The sequence below is a fragment of the Falco biarmicus genome, chromosome Z (assembly GCF_023638135.1).
Source record: "Falco biarmicus isolate bFalBia1 chromosome Z, bFalBia1.pri, whole genome shotgun sequence".
Lineage (NCBI taxonomy): Eukaryota > Metazoa > Chordata > Aves > Falconiformes > Falconidae > Falco > Falco biarmicus.
This window is the reverse complement of record NC_079311.1, coordinates 54803654-54820555: the sequence shown is the minus strand read 5'-3', so window position 1 is coordinate 54820555 and position 16902 is coordinate 54803654. Positions and strand designations below refer to the sequence as shown.

General features: G+C 38.0%; 1 long non-coding RNA gene across 1 annotated transcript; it reads left to right on the top strand.

The window, feature by feature from the left end:
• The first annotated feature begins 5887 nt into the window (after positions 1–5887).
• On the top strand, positions 5888–10747 carry LOC130142704 (uncharacterized). The gene is made up of 2 exons (XR_008819484.1): positions 5888–6242; positions 10435–10747. It is a non-coding gene; the product is annotated as an uncharacterized LOC130142704 (long non-coding RNA).
• The last annotated feature ends 6155 nt before the right edge of the window (positions 10748–16902 follow it).

The following is a 16902-nucleotide window of genomic DNA, read 5'->3' as shown; positions in this document are numbered from 1 at the left end:
ATATCTCAAAGTAATAATAATTAAATATTGGTACAACCAGTTCCATGGAATCATATGCATTTCTTCAAAATACATGTAGCAAGCAAAACTATTTAGGCTCTGTATATATTTCTTGGATATACACATACAGATGCAGGTGGATATATAATCTACTACCCTTCCTACTGATGTTTTAGTATTCAAATACAGGTTTCTTCTTATTGTCAAATAAATTACTAGTATGATCTTTTTGACAAGGGAGAATGATGCAGAGCGGTCTGGTAAGAAAGTTACAGGACTGTGAAGAAAGGAAGGAAAGGAGAAGTAAAAAAATCCCCAAGACTTCCGAAGAGATATGTGGAAGACAGAAACATCTAAGATTCCTTGAATATTAACCTTGGAGCAAAGTCCTTCCAACTTCTTGTGTGGGCAAATGGCTGAAGAAGGCAAGTGTCTGGAGGTTTTTAAGGTGCCAGGTGTCAGTGTGGTTTCTCTGTCGCCTCTGTCAGGGAGCAGCAAGGGCCTGCTGTTCCTCAGGCTAGGTGCTCTGGGAATAAAGAGTGACTCCAGAGCAGGCAGGGCTGTCCCTGACAGACCATGGTCCCACAGAGCCTGTGGTCATAGCAGGGTGAGCCAGCTGCTGGTAGGAGGATCCATTGACAGTCCCAGGCAAATGGTGAATCAGGTCCATCCCAGGGAGGAGCAAAAGGAAATGAGACCATAGATAGAGACAAGGTTTCAGCTTGAATCTGAAGTCCATTCAGCAGGCAGGGCTGGAGACAGTGGACAGTGGACATCCAGGGGACCCATCCAGGAAACAAGCTAGCTACTGCATAGGTTTGATGTCCATCCAGACAGTAGGGCCCGACTAGTCTGGAGACCAGCACTCTGGCAAGATAGCTGAGTGCCTGGGGCTGAGGTGGAGACCCTGGTTCCATGGGCAGTGCATGGGCGCCCTGGAGCTGAGGTGGAGACACTGGTTCCATGGGCAGTGCGTGGGCACCCTGGAGCTGAGGTGGAGACCCTGGTTCCATGGGCAGTGTGTGGGTGCCCTGCATGAGGCTGGTCAGGGCCAGCAGGTCCTACAGGCACACCTGGGGCCCTGCCTTTCTCCTGTAACAACTGAAACAACTCTGTGGGTAGGCAGGGATGCCCCATAGGCTGGCTTTGCTCACAAGCCTTTAGATGATTTTAAAAACTCCTGAATGATTCAAGTTCTCTGACCAAAAATGTCTCTTAGCCACTTTGCACAAGTTAAACCTTTTTCATACTCCACCTCCTTTTATGTTTGGAGTTGGGGATATCCACAGAGGCGGTAAAGGGGATCAATTCCAAACATCACTGTTTTTTTCCCCCTCTGCCATCTTGCTCCCTCATGCTGCAACTGAACTGCCAGACATCCCTGAGACACATGGCCAAGCACAGCAGCTGCTGCTGCAGCTCCATGACAAACTCTTCTTCCTGAAAATGCAGGGTTACAATTGAATATGTGGTTGGTTTGGGTTTGGTTTTGCTGGTTTTTTTTCACTTCCTACCACTGCCATTTCTAACAGATGTATTTGTCAAAATCTACCATTGATCCTTACAAACACCTACCACTGTCCTCTGTAAACCTTCCAAAGGAGACGGCCAAGAGGCTGTATACTGGATTTCTTACAGTCAGAATTATTTGCTGCTGAGTGGGTGATTTTCTAGTCTTTCTTTTTGTCACTTGTTCTTTTTAACTTAGTTCAAAGGTAAGCTTGATAGACCTTGAATGGAAATCCAGTTACTTAATACTGGATATGTTAAACCTCTTATCATGTTATTTGTGTCCATTGGCTTTTAAATACTAAATATGGCTATACGATTAGAGCATTGCCTATGCAAATACTTTGTATCAGTAACTGTTATCTATTACGAATACCTATGTAATAGACATTGCATTGCAGGAATTTCTCTTGCCCAATCTAGTTTTATTAGGCAATAAAAAAGTTTCTCTTGACACAGAGAGAACTGTATACTGCTGACCCTAACAGGTGTATCATGACCACAAGGCACTGAGATATTCTTTGGGAAATAAACATCTGTTAAAGATATTATGCAACAGAGTATGCAGATTTTGAAAATTCAGGAAGTCTAGAAGGTTGTTTTTCAGAAGACTCACTTTGGCATATGTACGCGGGGGGGGTTTTTTGCTATTTTTACATTAGAAGTGGAATGATAACCTTTGTTTGTACTTCAAATAGCACACCAATACAAACTTCAGAGGTTGACAGCTTCAGCAAAAAACTTGACTTTTCTTCCAAAAAAAAGATCTCAGATTCCAGATGTCTGTCTGGATTTTCAGTTCAACAGGTGTTAATGAAACCAAATATTAGCTTGAAAAACACTGAACAAAAATCCTCCCCCCTTTGCAAGATCAGGTCACAGCTCCTCATCTTTCAGTGTTTTTCACTTGTCCAGAATTTGAACAAGATCCCTTAGCAACAGCAAATCATTTACAATGCCAGTTTCCTCTGCTCTGTTTCAGGTAAAGCTTTATGAATTCCTCTTTATAAATAACAGAAGCTCCAATGAGCCATACCACTTTCCCCTTCGCAGCTCAAAGAGAAAGACTTGAGAAGAAGGAATCCTGCTGTTCCCTAAACTGCAAAGTTTCTAGGGGAGTTTCTGAGTCTGCATCTGCTTAAAGAGGGCTGCTGAGTCCAAAACTGTGATAATGTATGATTTTAAGATATTGCTTAAACCAGTTCTGCAAGTGAAATAAGCGATTCCATCAAAATATACTTTCTATCAGGTCTATAATCAGTTACACATTTTGTTTGATCGTAGTCTGACTATACCTACATATACACAGATGAAGTTTAATTTTCTGGTTGAATCGATCTAATATTTCATTATACCAAGCCCAGCGTAAAAAGTGGAATGCTTTTCTTGGCTGAATAAGTTTAACTGGCCTGCCAAAGGATCACAGAAGATGTATATCACAGTCAGTACAAGGTAGGAAGCAGGACTGCACAACCAGGATAGGAGTGAAAGAAATGGAACCAGCAGCTGCTAAGCCTGGTTCAGGTGTCTTTTTGAAGTACACTTGCAATGGATTAGAGTATCTGATATTTTCCAAACCTCTAATGAACACAGCCAGTCAGCTCTTAAACATAGACCAAGACTGAACCAGCACTGCAGAATCTGGCTCTGGAATCAAAACTGAATAAGTACTTTTATGTTACATAATATCTTAGTTAACATATAACTCACAAAAAGCTTGAAATGTTGCAACGGCCTAGTTGTGGTATTAGAGATCTTTTTGCTGCTCCTGTTAAAAAAGATAGAAAGTAAACCTACCAAACATGGCTAAAATACAAGCTTTCAAAAGGATCAGTTCACATAGACTGAGAGGCTTCTCAGGACTTGGCCATACCTCCTCTAAGCATTCCTGCTACAATAAGCATGATCTGACCAGTTATGCTCCCTGAATCCCTCAGGAATTGCACATAATTTGTACAGCCATGATTCTGCAGCTCTGGCTGAAGAGCTATGCAATAACATTGGTTCAGTGCACTGGACATACACATACTTTACCTCTTAACAGGACCCTCTTACATGATAATGAGCATCAACTAATCCAGAAATTTGTTATTTAGTGCAGTATGGTGAGGCAAAATCCTGACTTAGGTGGAGAAGGCGCAATCTTCAGTCTTTGGGGAGCAAATGGAAAGGTAGACTGCAGCAAGAAGCTGAAAAATGCAGCTTGGGATATCTACCGAATCCTGGTCACTGTCAGTATGGTTTATGTGGAAGGACTGTGATGGAATAAGCAACTGGTGAGAGATCAAGACAGGACTGGCCAGTGGCAAAGAACAAGAGAAAAGAACTGAGTGGGAGTTAGGAATAATAGTAAATATAGTGCTAAGGAAAAAAAAACACCAAAATAAAATAGCTACCTATTTGCTAAATAAGGTATGTGTCCTAGGGAGACAACAGTGACTTCAAATATTCTACAAATATATTCTAATGCGTATGTATAAAGACTAGATTAAACCCACAAAGGAAATCCTAAACCTTCATTTTATATGATTTTCAGTATTTCATTTTATTTGGATGTAAAATATAGCAGATAGGTCATAATCTATAATTAAAATAGCGTGGCAGTATACAATGATGGGGGAAGCTGAGAAATCCCAGGTGCTACTAACAATTCCTTTGCTGTATTTTAACATAATGATGACATGCAGAGGACATGCTGTCTCATATAATTTTCTTATTACAGCCATTCTCTTGAAAAATGACATGGCAAAATGTTAACTAATAGATTAACAGAAGCAAGAGGGAGTTGGAATTTCCATAGTCCTCGCATCTGAAAATTAGGAAGTTTCATATTATACCTGCTCTTATAGAACACCGTACCTATTACCCATGGATTAATCTGAGATGTGTTTCTTGCTTTTCCAGTGGACACTGAGTTAATTAAGAGCAGTCTGTTAATTTATTACTGTACTGATGAGAAAGTTATAGTTTACCATCTTCTAACAGTGCTAATATATTAGCCTGTCTAAGTGCAAATATTTAATATGTATCTTCTCTGTGCTGACGTTTACCAATTGCAAAATGTCATTATGCAACTCTGTCTTTGGCAATGTTTTAAAAAAGCTGAAATAAATAATAGGATCATCAAACCTTTACTTTTTACTTCATTAAAGTTAACACAAATCAGAAAGAGGGCCTCTGAAAATTTTGCAGAGGGCAAGAGCACAATTGCATTTCCTCATCTGAATGACAACTGCAGTTTAAACAGTGTGCCACCATAGTAACCTCTGCTATATGATCATAAGGAGTGTCCAGAAACAAAGTCCCATGATCCTCCTTACTGCTTCAATGGAACATTTGCCCTCTGTTGACCAACATCAACTCTAGGACATAATTAAAAGACAGAAATATGTATTTCCAAAGAAAAAGTCTTAGCTCATTTGTAGGGAAAACACTGGGCAAGGAACATGGACTAACACAGTCCGTACCTTCTTGCCTAAGCAATTTTTAATCAAGGTAAGCAATATGCACTGTTAAATGGGACTTAGTACTCAGAAACTCTTAAAGTAATAAAATGCAATAGTGGCAATGAAATGCAAAAAATAGATTCTTTCTGTTTCCCTGCTCATATCTCATTGTATTAATTCCTTTAGTCATATATGAAATAACCAAATAATTAAACTCAGGTCACCCATTATTAAGAAGCATATAGAAGGGCTTGAAAAATTATTACCTTCCATTTTAAATTTCTGACCAGTATCAAGTAATATGTGTCATATTTCTCTAAGAACTTTTGTTTATAAACTAGCCTGAACATTTCAGCAATTACTAAGCAGGAAATAATAGAAGAAATGAAACAGGCAATGGATGAAAAGACCTGAAATAACTTCATGGAGTTAAGAGACTTTAAAGCAATATAACATTAGCAAAGCAAGAAATACGAATAGTAAAATTTATTAACACAACAATTAAAAGTTAAATAAAATAGATTGTTGTCCAGTGAAGAATGGAGACTTTACAACAGTCTGTTTAACTAAAAAAATCTGAGAATCACAGTTTTAAGGATTCTGTTTCCTTCTAAAATAATTTTACTCATCTGAAGTTTTAGTTTCTTTCAAAAGTCAATGCAGATACATCCTCGATAAGAACATAAAAATTTCATGACTGTCCCTGTGAGTACCTTTACTATTTGCATAAATTTATTTGCTGCACTACAAAATAAAGTAAATTATTTACTAACAAATAATGTAAAACTAGTAATTCTTTTACCAGCTCTCTCATGAATAGAAATCTTCAAAAGCTTTTCGTTTAAGAAAGACTTGATGCAGGCCAACATACTGTCAGTCATGTGATTGTACTTAACAGAGAACTTTTGAGAACTTTACACATAATGCTTAGCAAGAAGTAAAAAGTTAATGTAAAATCAAATACCCCTTGTGTCCCCTCATCCCTGTCCCCCCATGTCCATGTCTGTGTTGTCCCCCCCGCAATGATCCAATGATATTTCACTATATGCTTCTCTGCCCTGCAGAACTTGGTGAACTTGTTTTGATAGCAAAGTTAGGAACAGATACTGTTTGGTTGTGAACTACTTCCTGTACACTTGTTACGGGTTGAATAAACCCTAACCCTCTTCATGATCTTTGCCTTCTGATAAATCTCCGTACTCCTCTTTGCCAGTTTTAGAGGGTGTCAGGGAGCTAAAGGGCTGTAGAAAGGCCATTTTGGTGGGAGGGGATCTGCCAGCTTCCCTGGTAAGTAAATATTATCAGCAGGTGCTTGGGATTGTGAAAATAAAGAATGTTAAATTTGAGTGTCACTTATGATTGATTCAGAGATATACACAAATAGTTCACAGAGCTGTGGCAGATACCCTGCCAGTTTAAAAAATAACAATAAACTGTGTGAGAAACATTTGTTCTATAGCTGTTTTTAGAAATAACAATGAAAAGCACTATTTTCATACTGATCATCTTTCAACTTGGTCAGTTTTATTCTGAAATATGGCACAATTTTTTGTACTTTTGTTTTAACCAGGACTGTTGAATGACATGAATTTTTAGATAAATAGATACAAAATTGGTATTTAGTAGTGGTACAAATATTTCTATTTATTAGCAAAGTGTCTTTCTTTTACTTCTCCACTGCACAAAAATCTCTGAAAATGAAATCATTACCATTCTATCTTCCATATCTCATATGCTTTTCCTAATAACTTATTCCCTAACAGTACAGTACACACTACTGCTGTTTTTTACTTTATATGGAATAGAATATTTTTCTCTTTGTAGATAGTTACTAACATTTCTTCCCCACTAAATAAAAAATAAGAAGCTGAGTATCTCCCTTCCCATGATGGTCTCACGTGACAAGTGCAACTTGTTTCCCATGCTTTTATACCTTTACATTCTGCTGTAATGGACATGGTTATGTTGTCCTACCTATCTTTAGACCTCTAGATCATTTAAACAGGCCAAGACTTGGTGCTAGAGCCCAGTAAGACAAAAGCATTTCCAGTTTCTCACAACTGAAGAGAGGTTGCTATCAGAGTGTCTAACTGCAAAATTGAACATTTTCAACTTTTTCTTAAGGGTGGAATTTTCTTCTACCAGTGATCATAACTTTTGGTAAAACATATGTACCTATGAAATGGACTTAATTATACTTTGAAGTCTGTTGAGCTTCAGATGACAAAAACTAAAAAGCCAGAAGTATTAAAAATCGCCATGAGTTATAAACAGATGATGGGAAGAGATGCAGAAATCAACTAGGCAAGAAAGAGATTTAATATTTGTACATTTCTATCCATGTTAACAGGAAGGATATTGAAAAAAGATCTTAAAATCCTTCTTCCTTCTGGCATGAACTCAGCCAAACAGGGAAGAAAGTTACTTGCTGTAATGTCAGTCTTTTCCTGTAACCAGTGCTTTTGTGCAGAAGTAGCAGATTGGTGCTCCATCCTCCAAACTCTGTTCAGGCTTGCAAGCAGCAGCTACAGCCCACGGCAGCAGAAAGGATCCTAGTAATCAGATGATTTCAAAGACTGGCTTTCCATGCCTGAGCTGGGAAAATTATCAGTGCATTTCAGAGTCTAGCTTCTACAAATCTTCATTATCTTTTTCTTTTTTCCGCCTTATATACCTTTCCTTTTCCTTCTTTTGGTTTCTCAGTTCTGCTCTGCTTGTCCCCATTTCCCTTTTGCTCTCTTCAAAGTTTTTTAAAGCAGCTTTCATCTTGCTCTGTTATTTCCTTTGCTTAACCACATTTATCTTCTTTCCTCCTCGCAGGTAGGAGTCTGAGACCTGAATGAGCACAATCATGCACTCCTTATTTACATTTCATCTCCTGTGTTTATACATCTTTACATATAAACTACTTAATAGCTCCCATTTTTGTATTCTAATTTTGTGGATCAAAATAATGGCACTGATTAAGCCACCTTCTTTTGTTCAAAACCATAGATGTGAATTTCAATTCACATGGGTCTCTAAAGAAATAACTATAATGTCTGCTTTTAAAAAAAACTCATCTAATAACCAATACCTAGCAAGACTAGTTATGATTACTGCCTTCCTCTTATGCTACTTGTAGTATTAGATTTCACCACTGCTTTGCTATTTGGGAAAGCTAGCTTTAGTGTCCTACTGTACATATTGCATTGGTACATACTATAATATTGTATTGGTACATAAGTCAGCATTACAGATTTTTTTGAAGGTAACTGTAAATTATTTGTTCATAAGACATGAATAGTCTTATCTCTAGCACTACGGTTTCTCACAGTTGTCAAGAAAGAGGAAACTATCTCTCCTTCTCTTTTCTCCATCTCTTCAGTTTCATTTGTGAATTTCCCCCTCCTTCCTTGGATGATGAACTATTTCATCTCGCTAATCTTACAGGAAACCATCTTTCTTTTTCTGGATTAGTTTTCTGCTTAGTTAATAAGTTTGATCGGCTAACAAAGTCATCTAGTAAGTGGTGGGAGTGTCTTGAAGTGAGAGAGGGAGGAACAGCAGCCACAAGGTGTTAGATCCACACATGTTATCTATTGAAATTCCAGCCAGTGTTAGGATTTCCATTTATGAAAAACTTATATAGAGTAGTAACCTAAAATGCCTGAAGTGTCTTTCAATAGTTTTGGCTGGAGTTGAGAAAATGGACTTTATTGTGCAAGAGTTTTTGTTTTGCCAGAGTTAGGTCCAGTCACTTGAATTTCTTTTTTTGTGAACCCAGCTGTAAATTAACCCATCTGTTTGTAAGCTTGCCTTCCCTTTTTTTTTTTTCTCCTCCTTTTTTTTTTTTTTTTTTTCCTGGCTTACCAGGTTCATTGTGTGGATGCAACTGCAGATAAGTAGCAGTGTTGCAGGGTACGGTAACTGCTGTTACATAGGAATGTCCACAGCAACGTGACAGGGAGGCAAAGAAAGCTGGGGTTGTAAGACGTTAGGGAAGACGGGAAGCTCACAGCAGCTCATTTAATTTCTGTATGAATTCAAAGTGCATTCATGTGACATCTCTCTCAGCAAGAACACCAAAAAAGGAAGAGAAAAAAGGTATTTCTGTCTACAGCTGGATACTATTAGCAGTGCTTTTTCTAAAGAATGTAGGAATTCCCAGAATGCCTTTTAAACTGGAAAGCAGAGAAGCACAGGCTACAAGTATTACAGGACTTACCCCCCTTTTTATCCAGTTGTGGTTGCAGTGTGTGAGACGCTTCATTAATCAGATTTCTTAAGAGTATCTCACATATTGTTCATGCAGTTAACTCCTTTAACATGGAAGGAAATTATTCAGAAAAGTGCTATTTTAAAATTTATTTTTAAACTTCATAGAAAGAGATGAAGAGGCAAGCAAATGAAAAGTTGTACTAACAAAAGGATGCAGATGAGAACCAATGGGCAATGAGAACCACGTAACCAGCAATGGCTTGAACTGGTCACTAGTGAAAATGAAAGATCTCACATACTCTCTTCTGTTCACACCAGGTGCCTAGTGCTTTTGTGACATCTCTGTGCACTGAAAGACACCTTCTATGAATAGATTCAGCATCCTAATTTATCAGGAATTTATCTTTTTTTTTTAATCACTTGATTAATAAGCTGAGTCTGCTTAAATAGGGTGGGGGTCTAGTACGCTGCAGAGCTGATGTAAGTGATATAAGGTAAGTGATATAAGAAGTTGGGTGGTGGGGAGGGTGCACGTGTGTGAAAGAAATGCATCCTCATCTCAGCAGGAGCAAGCTGTTGGACTGACCTAAGCCATGTTAGTGGAGATATCCTGTATTTGACACAAACACCACTCACTGCCCACCACATTTAGGAGCAGATCACAAAAGATGACACTACACTGTGAGAAGGCTTAACTTCTGTTTGGCTATACCTTTGAAATGCATAGACTGTCACGTTTCATTATCAAGCTACATTTTGGAAAGCACAGTATTTGGACGCAGCCCAACATCAGGACTCAATTGTGTGTTTTAGTAATCTTACTGTTTTGTTCTAATCAGGTTCACCAGTTCTACAATTAACTTAGGCACGCAATTCCCTACTCATCTTCTTCCCCCAGGTTAATACTCTTCATACTGTTAAGTCTGGGGCCAAAAGAGTACTTTACAATGTTTACTGCAACACCATATACCATTTCCTGCACCTGTCACCCCTACTAACATTACTTGCTTCTCTGTCACTCACTGTTTCCTTCCCTTTGTTCTTTATACTAAAATATCACATCAAGTACCTTTGAGCATCTGTTTGGAGCCTGCACTCTTCTGTAGATGCTGTAGTAAGTTGTAAGGACTTTATCATTATGTAAAACGGTGAGTAAATTTTCCTTTCTGCTATTCTTTTTAGTATCACTGAAGCCAATTAATTGCATGGATGTCTGTAGAAGAACAATTTGGCTCAATGCCTTTGACTTTTAGCTGTTAAAAGCCACTCTTTATTTCAGGCATAATGATTAAACCAGAAGAAAGTGATTGGACAGAACACATCAGAAACTGAAAAATGGGGATTAGCTGGCGCCACAGCTCACAAAAGAATTAACAGACAACACCGCATGACCCAAAGCATTTCACCATCTGTACTTTGCAACACATGGGACAAGCACACTGAAGCGATAAAAGAGACACAAAGACAAAAGAGTAAAAGGCATGTTAGCTGTGGCTCAGCTGCAAAAGATTATTGCTTGTAGCAATAGGCTCCAAGATCAAATGAGGAATTTGCTTCTTTTAAAAAGTAAATAAAAGGTATGAGCACAGTAACACTAATGCAGCAGTGCGTGCTTTCAAAACCCTCCATAGTGAGCTGGTTCACTCATTTTAACTGAAGTTCTGTGTTGAGATTCTGGTCCTATTAAGTATTGCTATGACATCCTAAGATTTTGATCTGGTTAAAAAAGTCAGAAGCCATGCCAGCTGTGCAAGCCCAAATAAAATGGGTTTGTCCCAAACCTAAAAAAAAAAATATCTGCATTCTTGATTCTTGTTTGAATATTCACCTTCACCTTGTTGTCATCCTGGGATTGTCTTTTATGCATATAAAACTCTCAAAGCTCAGTGAAGTCACATGAGTGCTGCACAGAAAATGGGCAGATATTGTGCTTACAACTTCCTCTTCTCAAAGTCTTGTCTGAGAAGGTAATTGCAGAAGCAATCCAACCCTTTGTCAGGACTCTTATTTATAAATATCCATGACCGAGGGGCTGTGTTCTGCTTTGAGTACATCTCACTGAGCAGCAAATGGGAATTTAGAGCTAAACTGGTACTCTGCTATATTTTGCACATTTAGATGAAAAGGTGTAAGTGCAAGAGAATTAAACTGATGCAAGACACTCATTTTTGTGTAACTTCTGACACTTTCTTATCTTTCCTTAAATGACATCTGGACTGGAGCTGTTACTAATATCATTAAAGTTAAAAACCTTGGCCTATTTTCTGTTAAAATATCATCGTTACCCTGGAGAGATGTTTGAAAGTCCTGTTATGTCTTCAAAAACAAGGCAGAAAAAAATAATCCAGAACTTGCTCTTTGGAATTGTTGTGTGTTGATACATGTCAGGTCATCATCCAGCAGATTATATATTTCTACTATTGCACAGAGTATGGAAAAACAATAAAAACCCCCAAGCTTGGGCCCTCGGCCCAAGTTACTGTCATTACAGAAACCTGTCCTATTCAAGTACTAAATGGGGACATGAGGGTTCATAATCCTTTATCAGGATTGGGAGTTCACATGGGAAGGAAATGTGATTGAAAATAAGATATGGAATGAGTATACACAAACAGACTAATACAAAGCAATCAACATAAGAAGCTGAATTTTTAAAATGCTATGACAGCAGAAAAAAACAATTATTTTTTTTAAAAGGCCTTAATACAATTTTTTAGAAGTATTCACAATATACCCTCCTACTGGTTGTGTTTCCCTTCACAACTTGTAAATCATATGTTTCAGCCTGCAACTAGTATTTATTCCATGACTCATTTTAGTCTTTTCCATTTAACAAAGTCACTTCGTGCATTTTCAATGAAGTCAAAATGTACCAAGATGAGAATGATACTCTGCACATACCGGAAACTTTACTCAAGGGTTCTGAATTCATGTTGCTTCTCAGAGCTGTAACAGCATCAGTACTTTGGATTTCATTAAAATAAAAAAAAAATTAATCCTTGTAAAGAATTGTGTTCACTTGCAAACTGAAAATAAAGACAATCATGGAGTATCAAATTAGAAGCAAGTAAAAATTTATTTTGGTAGTTACATTACATTAACTCGCAAAATGATCAATCTTTAAAACTTCAAATGTAAGATTTAGCCATTTCATGTTCGTTCTCTTATTTACTAAAGGATTATGCACATGTAAGCTAAAGTTAAAGTTTTACTATTGAAACCAAATTATTTCATGTATGAAAGAAGGTCTCAAAAGCAAAAATGAGATTTCCAGCTTTGTGTTCCTTTCTTCTACAAATGCTAACCTTTTCTGTCTCCCTACAGGATACCACAAGTTAGAATTCGAGTGAATAGTTAGAATTGTGGCAACTCCTGGTTAATACAAATCACATTTAATTTCCAGTTTCTCAAGAATTTTAAACCCTGAGCAAATTACAGAAATCTGAATTGTGAGGCAATGCTTTGGGCTGTATACACTTCGTTAATTTTATCCTTTATACTTGTTCTGTACAGTGAACTGAAGGTAAAATTATTTCAACTACTTCCTGTATTATCACATAAAGGGTTTTTACATAAAAAAGATGCTAGAATAAACTATGTAGGTGATGGAGGCAATGCTTTTTTTTTTTTTTTTTTTTTTTTAAGAAACTTCCTTGGTTTTCATTTAGGATCATGGGAGCACTAGACTTCCCTTCAGGTTGACTTTTCTTATTAGTCAACTTGTGGCAGAGTTCAGGCCCATCACATTTTGGGGCTTTCTCAAGTTGAAAAAGCTAAGTTTCATGACTGTTCCCTGCACAAGGCCAATAGACGTCTTCTTTTGGTTGGAGAACTTTGCCAAACTGTTTGGGTTTGCACTGCTTTTGGAAAAAAATACAGTAGCTCATCCAAACTGATTTATCTTCAGGGTTTCAAATCACTTTTATCAACCACACAGACTAGAACAGACTTTAGAGCTTTTTCATGGTATCCTGCAGTCAGTACTTGTCCATTTAAGTGTCTGGTGTTTCCTCTCAGCTCCTCTATTACATTTCTTGCACGGAGAAACACTCTTGAAGGGAACAGTGAAAAAACCTCTCTCATTCACCTGCTCAGGTAAAAAGAATAGAATGCATTTCTGGATCAGGGCTTTATGAAGTAACCCAGTTCATTTTTCTCAGTTCAGCCCTCAAATCAGCCCTGCAAAAAAGGACAGTGATGGTTAAATGTCACATGTTTGCAGGCTCATGTTTGCCAGAGTCTGGGTGGATCCAGTGGGCACTTTACAGAGGTTAAATTTATGGTTTAAATGCAAGCAGTTAGGTTACTGACAGAACCAGACCTTACTGTCTTTCTGTTGGTGCAGTCTAAGCAGATTAGTCATTCTCTGTGTAGGAGAAAATATCTGCTTGTGGATAAGAATTAGAAGATAAAGACTGCCACCTATTGTGTCCTGAAATAAAACACAAGTTTCTGCATACAGCAAAAGAACATGCTGGCAATCCAACGACAGGACAAAATAAAAACAGGGCTGAACTTTCTCTTCTAGGGGGCTGTTTAATGCAATGAAGTAGAGTTATTTTCTTCTGGCTGTCCTGAGTTTAGTGCTCTAGCTATCTCTGTCACTTTCCCAATAAAAAGATTTCAGTTCCCCTAACTCATAACTTTTAAACTAAGCAGGGTATCTTGACTCTATGCCTAATTCATAAATTGAAGAACTTTCCTTTCCTGTATTTCAGTAGATATTGGCATCAACAAATCGAATTCATAGCAGGTATAAAGTCCCTGGGGGAGGTATTTAATTACAAGATGTATTTGCATCGTTTTTAGGGTAAGCTTACATACATTAATTCTTTTATTTATTTACAGCGGAGGGCAAGAAAAAAAATCTGCATTCTTTACCCTTACTTAATTCTCATTTTCACCTCGTCCTTATCCTGGGATTGTCTTTTATGCATATACAACTCACAAACCTCAGTGAACTCACATGGGTGCTGCAGAGAAAATGGACAGATATTGTGAAATTTTTAATTTAGAACACTATTATAAATAGGTCAGACAATGAACTGTACTGAAAGGAACACAACTTCACTGACACAGAGTGAAGACAAGGTTACCTGATTATATTGTTGTTAATTTTTCAACCCTTTAGCACTACAGTACAATTAAGATTCTTGACCATTCATACAGTACTAGTGGAAATTAGCATTACATTTTTCATAAAACTGACAGCAAGAACACGACCAAAGTAAAATCTAGTGTCACCAAATTATGCAAAGTTTGCTCTTAGTAACGATTGACTGCTCTGCAGCTGAGCTGAACTGGCCGGAGACCAGAACTTGGGCTTCTGAGACTTGATGCCTGAGTAGACTTGCACTGCACTGTTTCAGCGCTATTGCCCTGCAGAGCCCACAGCCATCCTTTAAACAATATGGCATAGCCTCTCTGTTTTAGCCTGAGAATTTCTGAGGAACAAAGCTATTGGCTGGAAGGAACAATGTCTAAATAGGTAAGATTTTTCATGAAAGTGATCAATATTAAATGCAACAAGGTCTTCTCTATGTTTAATATAAAATGTAAATAATAAATATAATAAACATAAATACTTAATGCAAATCCTTAACTCAGAAGTGATTGTCTAGCATTGTGGTGTATGAGGCACGGCCTTCGCAAGGATTGTGAAACAAAGACGTTTATTGTTAGTTAGTTACAGCTTTTTTAAGACCATACTCTGTACGTGCACTGCTAAAAGCTTTACTATTGGTCAAACTCTACTGTCCATATGCCCAGCTGCTGTTCACTATAGGCTACTCTCTGCTGTTCACACTGTTTCCTTATCTTCTAGAGGTGAGATCACATTCCTCCTTTGTTTCTATCTCATGCGGGTTTCTTCTCACACTCCCTCAAAGTTATTTCCCTCTTTGCTGCAGGATCACAGCTGCACATTATCAAAACGACCCACTGTCTCAGTTCCCTACATAGTATGGCCTTTGTAAAAGGTGCAGAGAGATTCCGGGAATTTTTATTTCAAACCAGTAAATTCTGTCTTGAGTCACAGCACTCAAAATATTGATCTGGATATAATGACATCAACATGCAGAGGTTACCTACTGACTATGTGCCTGGGTAAACTAACTCCCTTTCTGTACTGGTATTATTTTTACTGTACATCATTCCCAGTTAAAATATGCCTAACTTCATCTTCATGTCACTGAAATTTTTAACAGCTACAAAGTTCTACAAGTGAATGAATTTCCAGAACACTAAGAAATACAATCTTACATGTTGCTATCAAAATTTTTATTATGAAGACATGACGACAAAGACGTAAAATTGACAAATAAATACTGGAATAAAATGTTATTGTGTTTCCTCTGTATTCTACACAACATAATTATGTAACATTGCTAAATTGCACACTATTCATTAAACATACAGGCTACAAAAAATTTTAGTCAGGATCAGATTTGAACAGCCCATGCTCATGTCCTGGTTTACAACTCAACTGCAACAACCTGCACAGTCTAGACAATATTATCAGGAATATGGCAAAATCTGTCCCACTCTCCAGCTTGGGCTAGCAGTGCTTTCCTTCTGGTTTTTGCTGCCATCTCATGTGTTTTAAGCAGTATTGCAGTGGAATGCTACAAAACTTTTTCTGCCTTCAAAGTGACCTTACTTTAGATAGCTATGCTACTGTCATGTTAAGCAAACATCTTGCTCAAAATTCTGAGATTTCTTAGTATTACTACCACACAATTCGGAAGTAACCTACATTTAAACCCAAAATTATATATTCTGCACCAATCTGGGTGAAATACCATGCTGTGTCCAGTTTTTGGTTTCCCAGTATAAGAAAGACACTGACACACTCGAACGAGTCCAGTGGAAGGCCACAAGATTTTCAGGGGCTGGAAGACAGGACATACAAAGAGCGACTGAGGGAGCTGGGTTTGTTCAGCCTTAAGAGGACAAAGCTTTAGGGTGATCTTATTGCTGTCCACCATTATCTAGTGAGAGGCCATAGAGAAGACGGAGCCACCATGGAAACACACAGTGGTAGGTCAAGACAAACAAATAAACTGCAGTACAGAACACTCAGATTATATTAAGTACAAAAGTTTTTACCGTGGGTGGTACAACACTGAAACAGGGATGCAGAGGTGCAATGGAATCACACATAGACGACTCCAGCGTGAGTGGCTTCTGACCTCTGTGAAGTGGGGGATGATACTTACACTATCATACAGCAGAAAGGCCATTTTTTGGTCAGAAGCTTGTGCTCCCTAGCTATTGCATCAGCAACTTAAAACAAAGTCAAGAGAACTTAGGGGTTACATCCTTTTTTCTTAGTGGCTGTGATCGTGTGACCAGGGTTTTTGTTACTAGCCAACACTAACCTAATGGCATAGCCCAAAACATGAAAGGGAGGAACGAAGTGCAGAAAAGCTTACTTAAACCTCCATATGAAAAAAACCTCTTCATGCCAGCTAGAACATGTCAGCAAATTCACAGGTGCTTTGAGATGAACCCACTAAAGAAAGTGAGCAGTGAGTACTGTAAGCACAGCAGTTTCATAAAGCTAAAACACTGATCTATTGACCATGCGTAGCTACATTAACTGTTCTGAAGATGCCAGTGTCCTCACTTCCATCTAGCAACACACACATGCTAAGCTACTAGCTCTGAAAAATTATGTCAAGGCATAGTTTTCCATAGCCACAACATGATGCAGAGTTACTGTTCTTGGACTACCCACCTGCACCTT